A 12,535-nucleotide genomic window follows, 5' to 3' on the forward strand; every position below is an offset into this window, starting at 1 on the left:
TTTTTTCTTTTTTACAGCCGAGTGGTTTGTTGACCACTGTGCAATTGTATGTCCAGACGGGCAGTTAATCTACTTGAGGTACCGTGAATGATCGGTTGTGGAAATATTCGAAGACTTCAGCACCAAGTTAAATACGTTGCCTTTATAAATTCGCACGGTCACTCACGCTAGGTTGCCAATTCTGCTGTGGTGCTCAGTTGGGCGTGTTCTTGAAGAATGAATAGAGGGGGGTGATGTGGGGGAGAGCGGTGGTTGCCCTCAGCGCATTTTATTTAAGAATATAAGTACGGTTTCACTGCTTTACTGTGAGCCGGAGAAACTGACCTTTACTTGCACGTGTGGCTGCAGTGAAGGCGCAATAATGCTACGGACCGTCTCAGGTCTCGCTCCTACACATTTAGGGATGATCCGTCGTATGAAGTGGAGTCGACTTTGTAGCTTTTCTTTTTTTTAATTTGTCTAGCCACTTTGATGCTGTTCCGAACTGGTGAATATCGAGGCCCAGGATCCGCACTCCTATTTCTGCAAACGGGGACGTCGCTAGATGAAGTTGAAAATGAGTCTAAGAGAGGAGGTGTATGCGACCAGAATGTTGGCTACGTCGGTATAACAAAATTTGGAGGACGCTTAAGCTTCGCCTTCAAGAGTGGAACGCGATAGCGTTATCGCAACCCGTTCGCACCGCCTACTCTAACGCGCTACGCCAGCCAAACGTCGCGATCGGCACAGATAGCCGGGCCCCGACGCGCCATGAAGGCGGACGCGATCATGGGGCGAGTGGCGCGCCACGTGTCGGGCCAGCGCTGTACATTGCGAGGAGGGGGTCTTCTGTGTGGGAAGATGGCTCTGCGTGTGCGCAGAGCGCAGAAGAAATGTAGCGGAAACGTACTTCGCTACTCGTGAAATTGCGACTTCTGTAAGTTACATGGTCATAATTACCGATATATACCGCAGTACAACTTTCTACGGCAAGTTTCTAAGGCAACACCGCATTCACTAGAGGCGATTTTCTCCCGTTTTGAAAGAGCGAACTCGTGGCTGAGTGGTAGCGTCTCCGTTTCACACTCCGGAGACCCTGGTTCGATTCCCACCAGCCCATCTTGCAAGATGTTGTTTATTTATGAAGTGCCTTCTGGTATTTATCGCTCACGGCCAACGCCGCTGACGACACCGGCTTTTCTGCGACACGAGCTCCTTAACGCTCTCGCGTTAAAATTTAGCAGCCGAAATGTGCAACCATAGGCACCCATTAAGGACATCCGAGGCTTGCTGTAGGCTTCATTGCTTTCTATTGAGATATTTGTGTGTGTGTGTGTGTCATATGATCACATCGTCGACGTAGCTTAAACTTGACATGTGGAATGTGTTGTATATGACCGTGGCGGCGGAATAAAGGCCAAGTTTGAAAAAACAGGAGCGAGGGACGATGCTTGTCGAAACCCTCTTTCCGAGCTGTACGATCCTGTTGGCTGGCCACCGACACAAGTGGAGGATATATGGGAACTAAGAAATTGGTGTACAGTGCAGGTTAAGTGCAGGTGGAAGCCATATTGTGAATAATAGTTTCACTGAATTGAATTCTTGGTTTTTACATGCAAAAACCCCGACTTGTTTATGAGGCCCGCCGTAGTTCCGGCCCATAATTTCTACCCCCAGGCGACCTTTAACTTGCCCCCAATGCACTAGACACGGCGTAATTTGCATTTCGCCCCCACCTAAATGCGGCCAGCGCGGCCGGGATTTGACCCTGCGACCTCATGCTTCGCAGCGCAACATCATAGCCACTAAGCCACCGCGCCGGGTATAATGGCTTCATGCTGTATGTTGTCATAGTGATTCTAAGACCGCCCTTCAGTTCATACAAAGCCCAATGCGCCACGGACCCAATGAACAAATCACCTCAGAAATTCCGCAGATATATCGTCGTAGCCGTGACCAGGAACACAACATAACATTTCAATGGCTTACAGAACATTGCAACATCAGCGGGAATGACCCTGCCGACGAAGCCGCCCAATCTGCACATGAAAGTATGCATCTACCTCCTGAGTTACCATGACGTGAAGAGACCATGCTGTCCCCTCTGTCGCTAGGTGTCGCATTTACGAACTCATATGCCTTCCTTATTGGAATGGGCAACAGCCCCACGTGCGACGCATGCAGCAGCGATGAGACGCTCGCACACATTATCTGTGTCTGCCCTCTTTTAGCGCCCAGGGACAAGTGACGTGCAGAGTGCTGGACCGATTGGACAGTCGTCCACTATCAGAACTAAAATCTTTAGGTCAGTGCTCCCAAAGAACGTTTGTGCTGAAGGCTTTATTCGCGTAGCTGTGGTGTACGGGCCTTCACAATAGAACTTAAGAACGCCGCCCCCTACCGCTCTGTAGTGTACGTGGTTTGTTTGTGCTTGTCTCTCTTTCTCTCTATCTCTCTACCCCCTCCCACTCTCTTTCTGTTGTTTTCTCCCTACTTTTTTCCTCCGTGCAGAGTAGCCAACCGTAACTACCTCTCGTTAACCTCCCTGCCTTTCTATGCACCTTTTCTCTCTTTCTCTTATTTACCATGGGCTTTACCGATATCGGTTGCAAATACAACATGTACGCTGTTTTTGTGTGGGAAGACATTCATAACAAACTCAGTTATGATAACTACAGGTTATCTTCTGTATCGCTCAGCGGAGACACTGGAGAGCTGGCCAACGTCAATGCAGACAAGATGCTAGGACATTGATTACAATGGCTGTTATGAGCTAGGTCGCTTGCCGCTAAGTCGCTTGCCGTACAGTCTGCAGGTTTGCGAGATAGATTGCGATGCTCACGTGGGCCGCCTCAGAATTTTGTCCAGCGATTTACTCACCTTTCTCACTTCCTAACTCTTTAAATTCCTTTGCTCTCGCGTAGTGTGTCAAACCGGACTTTTCTTTTGAGGTTAACCTCCTTGCCCTTCCTTTACTTCTAGTGCCTCTGTGCATCCCTTCCACATGCACTCAGTGCTCCCTCTTTTCCTCTTTCTATTCCCCGTTTCCGTCACCCCCAGTGAAGGGTAGCAAACCGGACGCTCGTCTGGTTGACCTCCTTGTCTTTCCTGTCCTTGCCGTCTCCCTTTCTACCTCATTTATTTCGTGAACTGCTGCCTACAAAAGAATATAACTGACTTCACCGTTCTATGAACGCTTAGGTATGATGACAATTTACTCTGATTTACAAGGTGTTTGCGCTTGGCGCTACATATATAGCATCGCTAAAGGCAGACTAAATAAAAAAGCAATTTAAGTTGTATTAGTTAATTAGCCTTCTGCAATAATAAATAAAAGCCAATACAGCGTGAATAAAAGGGTTCAGTAAGTTAGAAAAGACACAAAAATAAAAGATAACGGTGGCGACGTCGTCTTGAAGTTACCGCACCAACTACCTGTGATTTTTGACGGCGTCGTCGATTTCTGACAGCGTCAGCTAAGACCTATAGTTAATTGTTCTTTGGTATTAAGATAAGCGATGTCCTATTCTAAAAGATACAAAGGCTAAACTTATATATAGCTAGCTTCACGGACATTTACTGAGCCGCAACGGCCGAAAAAAATAAAGTTCATACCGTGGCGTCACACGAACTTCCCGGCGCCGGGACTTCGGTGCGAAACTCAAGAAACTGAAATTCAACTTTCATTTTCTCTTGTAATGCATATACAACTTATTACCCCGAAATTAACAGAACTAGATTGTTTTTTAGAAGGAACCATACTTCATTATTATTAGACGATTTAGTGTTTCAGTTTAGTGTTCGCCTGAACGAGTTCGCTTCGAGGGGTGTCGTATTGACGCGCAAGCTTTCCCAAGTCTCTCGAACGGCAAGCGCGGCCGCCGAGCGAGCGCCCCGCACCCGTGTAGCGCGCGAACCCGGAGTGCGAGTGAGAGGGGAGACGCGCAAGGGGCGCGGTGGCTGCTCCCCGGCGGCGGCAGTGGCGGCAAAGCGCGCGGAGGTGGGGGGGAGGGGGGGGAGGGGCTGTTCCGTCCGCGATCAGTTGATGCCCGCGCGCCGGACGCTTCGGACGTGCCTCCCAGGAGCGCCGCTGCTCCCACCGTGGGCCGCCGCACTGCCGCACGGAAACGCAAGGCCGACGTGACCTCTCTTCGACAGCGGCAATTCGTCGTTGGACCCCGGCACCTCCGCAGTCATCGCTGTCAAAACACCAGCACGATTGCTGGGCGCGGCCGTGAAACGAAGTGAGGAACAAACTCTCTCGTTCGCTCCTCCGCGCTGCAGGACTTCGAAATTCCGATTCCGATTGTATATACTGAGAAAGGCAAAAAAAGGGGCAAGAAGTTGTCGGTCACCTTTTTTTTTTTTTTTCTGTGCGCTGGCGAAAGCGAAGTTCTCGAACTGGCCCAGAAGTTGGTGTTCGGACCGTGGACTTTAACGCGAGAGTGGCGGAGAAAACGCTGAACGGAGGCACGTGTTGCTTCGCTCGAGCGCAGATCGGTGAGTGGAGCTAAAACATCTGTGTGTGGTCTTGTACTATGCATGCATCGTTTAGCGCGAATACACGGCCAAGACGATAGCGCAGGCGCGGCGCTGTGATTCAACGAAATTCACTTGGTTTCAGTTTAAAGACTTTCACGCGTCTACTGTCTGCACGTGCTTTGTCGATTGCACGTTGAATGACAGCTCCTTTTTCGTGAGGCTCGCCTCATGTTATTTTATTGCGGCAGGATATATGTTGGGAGGGGCTATGACCTCCGCCGCGCTGCGCATTCTGATTGGCTTTTTATGTAGGTTCGGCTCCTATTCGTTGCCTCGACATATATAAAACACATTTAGACGCTGACAGTTGCTCTGCGCCTAACTTCATTCGCAGCAGGTGCAGGTCTTTCGAACGGTGTTTTACCAGACTTGCAATTCTTGTTGCAGGAGCGTATAGAGTAACTTCTCAATGAAACATCTTGCGATACAATTACAATAAGCCAAGTTCAGCTATCTCTGTTTCTTTCTTTGACGCTTATATAGCGATGCTCTTGTATGTTATCTTGTAGCCTGGGTGGGTTCTAGCTGAGGGCTTCTCAAGTTTAACGCTAAATTAAATTCCTAACATACTTTTGAAACATTAGGCTGCTCTTCGTCTTACACAAAGCTATATTTGCATGCAACAACATACTTTTTTTGTTTATGCAACGTGCGCTATTAAGTCAGTTTTTGTGAGGTCTATCGCTTTTCATTCGAAGCCATCCCCTGAAAGGAGATCATATTTGTCCACCTCTATGATGGAGCACTGTTGGCAATTGTGAACAAGGCTCCCGTGTGGGAACCGAAATGTCTTTTGCACGAAATGGATTTTTTTTTTTTTTTGCCGGTGTTCTACTTTTTCATCATAAAATAATTTAGGTCATCATTTTTAGACGACAGTTTGGCGCAACGTGTATAAATGACTCTCTAGTAGACTAACTTGGAGTGATGATGCCCATCTAAATTTGTTTCGATTATAGTTAAAGTCCTAATTGACTAACGTTCATATCGCGCGAAATTTCTCTTGGCACGATATCAGATCTGCTGAACCTTTCTTACTAGTCTAATCCATGCGATGGTCAGGGAGTATTGCACGTAGGCGAATACATCTATCTAAAGAGAAAAGAAATATGTGCCTATTCAGTCGTCGCTAAATATACTAGTAATTTCTTATCTATAATGTATTTCATGAACAACATTGCCTATCGAGCAAGAGAAACAGCCATCGCTCAAACGTAAATAGTAGCTTACTACGTTATATATAAATGACTCGCGACTCTCGCCAAATGTATTCATGAACTTTATTTTATTAAAGTTGGGAGGACAATAGTATTTAATTATTTTGCAAGCATGTGTAGGAAGCAACCAAACCGGCCATGCGCGTGTCAAGTTTCAGTGTGACGTGCAATGTCAATAAAACAGCCTTAAGCCTGCAGGTCCAAAAGCGTAAAAAGAAAAAAAAAAGTATGTTGCAGGGCCTCCGGCTTCAGTTACTATCTAGAATAACAGGAATACTGGCAACTTATAAATATCTTAATTTGAGCTCGCGTGCTCGCGATATTTGAAACTTTGAAAAGTAAGTATTTGAAAAGTAAAAGCTTGTTTTGCAGGGAAACGGTTCATTATTATCTTATCGTGTCGCTGTTTACATCACTTCGCACAATATAATGTAGCAGTACATAAGTCAAGCAAGCCCGAGACCCGTCGTGAAATGCGATGTTGACTTAACGCCAGTTCAAAAAGTAGGAGCACAACTCTACGTTCGATGATATTCATAATTATTTCTTGGCCGAGGCAGGAGTGAGGCGTCCTACAACCATAGAATCTAACTGGTGCGCCGCGTCAGTAATTTGCTCGCAAGGCTCACGAGGCAGAGAATTTCGATAAGGGAGCGTCAAAGTCAGTGCGAAGCCTACAGTTCTGCGTTTACTTTCGCAGAACTCTGTGTTTCAACACGAATGCAGGTGCTACTCTCTCTTGAATAGTTTCGTGTAGAAGCGTCTAAATGGTGAGCCCGTCGTCCACCATATCTCGAATAATGAACAAAGCAGAAAGACACTACAATCAGCTAAATCGTCTGAAAGGTGAGATATGTATCTCACTGAACGCTTACAAACATTTCACTTCGTTCAGAAAAAGCTAAGGTGAATTAACCTATAAGAACGCCAATAAAAACGTACCGTTGTGGTCAAACGGCTACGGTTTGTAGTCGTATTTTCTGTATACTGGTCGGGAAGCGTTATATCTAATCATTTGCCCACCGATGAAATATGTGTATAGCACAACAGCCTTGTTATACAATTGTTAATGGCCTATGGTACAAATATTTTTTGTTAACTTTAAGAGGCACCTGTTCGGTCTTTCTGTTTCAGTTGGTGAAGCGTATCATCTCCGTAAAGAAGCTTGTAAACCTCAACCAACTAAACAGCAGTGCCTGACAGCAGCTCCAATACATACTTTGTTAAAGTATAAATATACGAGGCCTCTGGAACGGAAAGAACTAAATATTAATGTTCCTGTAACTTTCCAAAGCAATAATGATACAATGGCGGTAAATGAGTAGCTGCAGCACCCTCCACAACACTTCATTCTAGTACGACTTTTCCTGGGATAGCATTTTTTGGGCACTTGGTGGTGAGTTGACTAATTCGCAGTTCTTTTTTTTTTTAATTTTGGAAGCCAACGCTAGGCTATGAGAGATCCAATAGTTGATCATTCTGAAATATAGCGAAAAAGAAAAACCGAAGTACCAGAGAAGAGGGTCACACACACAGCAATATCGGAGCTAGACGCCGTAAAAGGATCAAGAACTCGACAAAAAGCCTAGTGATGCTGCAAATAACCCAAAAGCTAACGAAGCCATGTACAGCGTTCTGAAAATACAGATTGAAACGGCATGTCTACCTTATGTGACTTCAACGTGAAAAACATTGATTGTGTAAAGCCTCTTGATGCCCTAAATTCTTTAAAGAGCCACGCTAGTCACTGTCCTTGCGAATTGTTGATCCTTCTTTACGATGTCTAGCTCCGGTGTTGAAGTGTAGCGATCCTGTGTTTGCCGGCTATCTCACTGTACTTGATCTTTTTCTTTTTGCTACATTTCCAAAACGTCAACCTATTCCAATTTGTCGGATTTTTTGTATTATTTTGATCCCTCAGGGCGTTGCGTTACTGATTACGTTTAATTAACCAAGTGTTCTTTGACATGCACCGAAACTCTAGTACAAGGCTTTTCGTTATAGCATTGCGCTTCCCACTTTAACGCCGTAGATGACCGACCTGAGCCACGCTTCCTTCGACTCTCTCAGGGCTCGGTTAAGAGCTCGGTCCTGATAGCGCACGAAATTCCGTTAACGACCGCATTCCCGGCTACGACTTTCAGGCCGTTTAACTCCCTGCCAATCGAGGTGAAAAGTAATGGCAACGCGGGATCGGCGTCCGTGGTCGTCGCATCGAGAGGGAATAAAGTCAAAAACGTTTAGATATCTACGAAAAGAAAATTGCAACAAAGCTTTGTTCCGTCGCGAGCATTCAAAATTGTTCACTTCCTGGTTAGTGCCGGGCCAACAAGAGAGTGTAGCCAGATGCGAAACGGACGTCATACGTCACGCCATCCAGTGCTTTCCGCCCAACTGTCAGATTCCCCGAGTATAGAGTGCACAATTGCCTCCCTCTCGTCTTTCGTTCATTTTCAGTGGATAGCTGGCGGCCATCCAACTTCGACAAGAACTTTCACGACGGCACTTTTTTCTTTTTTTTAGACGGGTACGTCGAATGCATAGGGAAAAAACTTATGCATGTCTATCGGCTAATGTTGCAATCTACGCGAAGCGGAGCCTTTGGTGAATCGGTTAATTAAATACTATAAAACTAAATTCTATGCCTGAAATTGTAATTATTGTCATCCGTGTGATGTTCCACGTTCTTGTTCAAGGCTTATGCTTCGCGCAGATCACTACCTTTAAGTGTCGTGCAATGCTCGTGCAGCGCGCTTCCATCGCGCGCGCCTCAATAGTCTGACGGATAGACTAGGATTTCTCGCGAGAAAACTATGCATGCGACTGGGACCTATTGGATAGAGAACCGGGTCGTTGTGCTGGAAGAAAGAGGTTCGATCCAGCTATCCGACATGCAATTCTAATAATTTCTGAATAGTTAGTTACTTAGTCAGTCAGTCAGTCAGTCAGTCAATTAGTCAGTCAGCCAGTCAGTTAGTTAGTCAGTTAGTTAATTAGTTAGTAACTCTATTAATTTCTACGTGTGATCTATTCGGCAAGACATCAGCAGCCACGGTTCCTCGAATTCCGGGAGGGTCCGGTGAAAAATATTCGCTTTAAAACATAAATTCCCACTTCTCGCCGTAATCAGCTGACAAAATTTTCACTTTAATCGAAATAACCGGATCGCAGATGCCATCTCAAGGGTGGGGTGCGAGGAATAGCTACGAATAGTGCAGAAGCTGTAAGCCACCACTGCAGGTTTTTACATTTCATTATGTGTTTTACCGTCTTGTCACTGCACGCTACGAATTTACGCTCCTTAGAAATCTCCAGAAAGAAAAAAAGAGAGCTTTGAAGTTTCAGGGTGTATTTTGTCAATGGTTAGGGGTCGCTCTTAAAGAAGAACATGGTCTGTAAAAAAAAAAAATTAGAGAGAGCACATTCCTTTTTTTTCTTTAACAAACAGTAAGGCGCCGCTTCTGATCGTTCCCTCCTCCGTTAAAGTATGTTGAGGATTGATCAGTCACAAGCACACACGCACGCACACACGAACACGTATTGAGACAAGCGAAAGGATCGCCCGCGCATAATGACCCTGACGTTATATGGCCAATTAATATGGCGATATAACCAACCCTTATATATAGTTTTCATTGATTACGAGAAAGCGTTTCATTCTGTCGAAACCTCTGCAGTCATGGAGGCATTACGGAATCAGAGTGTAGACGAGCCGTATGTAAAAATACTGACAGATATCTATAGCGGCTCCACAGCCACCGTAGTCCTCCATAAAGAAAGCACCAAAATCCCAATAAAGAAAGGCGTCACGCAGGGACATACGATCTCTCCAATGCTATTCACAGCGTGCTTACAGGAGGTACTCAGAGACCTGGATTGGGAAGAATTGGGGATAAAAGTTAATGGAGAATACCTTAGTAACTTGCCATTCGCTGATGATATTGCCTTGCTTAGTAACTAAGGGGACCAATTGCAATGCATGCTCACTGTCCTGGAGAGGCAAAGCAGAAGAGTGGGTCTAAAAATTAATCTGCAGAAAACTAATGTTTAACAGTCTCGGAAGAGAACAATAGGTAGGTAGCCTCGCTACCTATTTACAATAGGTAGCGAGGCACTGGAAGTGGTAAGGGAATACATCTACTTAGGGCAGTTAGTGACGGCGGATCCCGATCATGAGACGGAAATAATCAGAAGAATAAAAATGGGCTGGGGTGCGTTTGGCAGGCATTCTCAGATCATGAACAGCAGGTTGCCATTATCCCTCAAGAGAAAAGTGTATAATAGCTGTGTCTTACCAGTACTCACCTACGGGGCAGAAACCTGGAGGCGCACGAAAAGGATTCTGCTTAAATTGAGGACGACGCAACGAGCTATGGAAAGAAGAATGATGGGTGTAGCGTTAAGGGATAAGAAAAGAGCAGATTGGGTGAGGGAACAAACGCGGGTTAATGACATCTTAGTTGAAATCAAGAAAAAGAAATGGGCTTGGGCAGGACATGTAATGAGGAGGGAAGATAACCGATGGTCATTAAGGCTTCCGATCTGGATTCCAAGGGAAGCATAGCAGGGGGCGGCAGAAAGTTAGGTGGGCGGATGAGATTAAGAAGTTTGCAGGGACAACATAGCCACAATTAGTACATGACCGGGGTTGTTGGAGAAGTATGGGAGAGGCCTTTGCCCTGCAGTGGGTGTAACCAGGCTGATGATGAATATGGCGATACTCGCAAATATGCAAGGATTTCGAGCATGGACGATCGCGTGGTTTCTTTTTCGTTTACACTGGCCACGAGGAAAGGCGCATGCCGAGGAATGCTCGCAATTTTCTCTTAAAGCTTAAGTTACCAAGTCAAACAAGTGCCTCGGTGGTCATTGTTCTTACCTGTAACTTCCTAGAGTGGTGAAACGTGAAAATTAGCGGCCGCTGGCAAGACTGGACCTTTCCTCGAAAATATTCACTTATATTGCGAAAAAATTAGAGTTCCTGCGATTATAAATCTCAACTGAAAGAGAAAGAGAAGAAAGGGAAAATCCTGCACGACAAGAGACGCCTTCTTGGAAGGTTCAGAATTACCTTTTGATAAAAGCTATAGGCTCAACGTAAACTGAGCTGAAGTCTCGTTACACGCACGGTCAACTCGACGTGCTGCCTCCGATGCGCGGTAGCGGAGACATATAAATTGAGCCGGCTGTCCCAGAGGTCTGCGTACTTTGGGAAACAACGGGTAGTGAGGTTAAGCTAATCGCTGCTCCTGATAACAACCATGCATTAGGTGCAGTTACCACTCTGGCTAAGGCAAAACTTATTGGCTGTGGTAGACGGAGCGCCACAGCTCCGTGTTCACCAATAACGAAAGAGAGCAAGCCCGTTGGAAGGTGTCGAGGTAGCAAGGTGCATGCACTAAATCATTTGTCCACCCGCGCGCCCAACGCTGAGCGACCGTCGTGATGCGCAGTTTGGGGTATAATTATTTACCCCTGAGGCCAAATACACACATGCAATGCTTCCTATATCTAGTAATGAGAACAAATAGAAGCGTCAGATTTCGGGAAATCTGAGCCACCGGTTGCAGTAGGCTTTGACGCTGAGCTTGTACACAATACATTGGAGCTTGCATACAGTGATTTTATGTGCTGAAGCATTCAGCATCCTCCTTTCTTTTATTTTTTTTTTTGAAGAATCCACTTCTGAATTTAGAATTTCAACCTCCGAATTCCAAAATTGGAGCACGTTTGGGTTAATTTGGATGAACCCGCACTTCAACCGGTGCAATGACTATCCCCTTGAACGACGAAACCTACGAAAACTTAAGTGATCTATATATATGGCGTGTCCGAGATATGTGTGTCTTTCACTTAGACTACGGATATTTTATTAATGCGAAAGCGTTACATGTCCCACAAAACAGAAAATTCGGTGGCCGTCCGGCGTTAACATATGATGGTCAAAGTCTAGATGACCCACGTGAGCGATTCATGACGTCACCTTCCCTGCGCTGGACCTGTTGCGGCTCGGACTGCGAAATCCCACGGTGAACAGCAACGGCGTCGGGCGGACGCCGTGGCCGACACCCAACAGATTGACTTTGCACGATTCGAAAATTTAGTAGACCGACGTTCAAAACGGACCTGGCCCACTCCCAAAATTGACCTTACCCAGAATCGTGAAAAGTATACTGAATATTATCGCTCGGAAGATTCGTAATGCTTTCGCATTCACTGCACGTAAGGAGACTTAAGTGCCTCCCTAACTTGTTGTTTTAAGGATGTGAGAAATCTCTGGTCTCGTGACCGCCGCACGCGCGGCGAACGCCGCGTCGCTTGCACCTGCGCCAAGCAGATTGCGGAAAAAGGAAACTTTCCTTTCGCGAGCAGGCGCACGGGAATCGTAAGCGCTATCAGCGCCGCCGGGTGTGTCACCTGAGATCCCTCTGACATCGCTCGACTCCCTTTGGACACAAGCAAGCGGCAAGTGTGGAAGTCCCCGCCGCCGCTCCCATATTCCCGCACGTAGTAAGTCAAGCGCGTTTTTGCCGTGGCAATCGCCGCGGCCGCCCGGATCCCCAGCTGGTAAGTCGGAAGCCCTTGTTTACCTAGCGTATTATACTATTCGAGGGAACCCTCAGCGACGCTAACTAGAGCTGGGTGGCCAGCTCGAAGTGTGAGTGGCAAACGAAATAAATGCTTTCAGAGGGTACACGTGGTTATCGTCTATTGTTTCCTCGAACTTGTACTGGACCGCGGTTGATGGGCAAGCGTGCGCCAACCGCGGCACCCGATATGACGGGGCAAAGCACCGT

General features: G+C 46.4%; 1 protein-coding gene across 3 annotated transcripts in view; it reads left to right on the forward strand.

Moving 5' to 3' along the window:
• Positions 1-3,983: 3,983 nt before the first annotated feature.
• The window catches only part of LOC126541591 (calcitonin gene-related peptide type 1 receptor-like), a 375,314-nt gene continuing 366,762 nt past the window's right edge, over positions 3,984-12,535 (forward strand). For all 3 annotated transcript variants that reach the window (XM_072286476.1, XM_072286478.1, XM_072286477.1), the window contains exon 1: positions 3,984-4,479. The gene's annotated coding sequence lies outside the window, so the exon portion shown is untranslated. The remainder of the gene's footprint in view (positions 4,480-12,535) is intronic.

Source organism: Dermacentor andersoni, chromosome 2 (assembly GCF_023375885.2).
Source record: "Dermacentor andersoni chromosome 2, qqDerAnde1_hic_scaffold, whole genome shotgun sequence".
NCBI lineage: Eukaryota > Metazoa > Arthropoda > Arachnida > Ixodida > Ixodidae > Dermacentor > Dermacentor andersoni.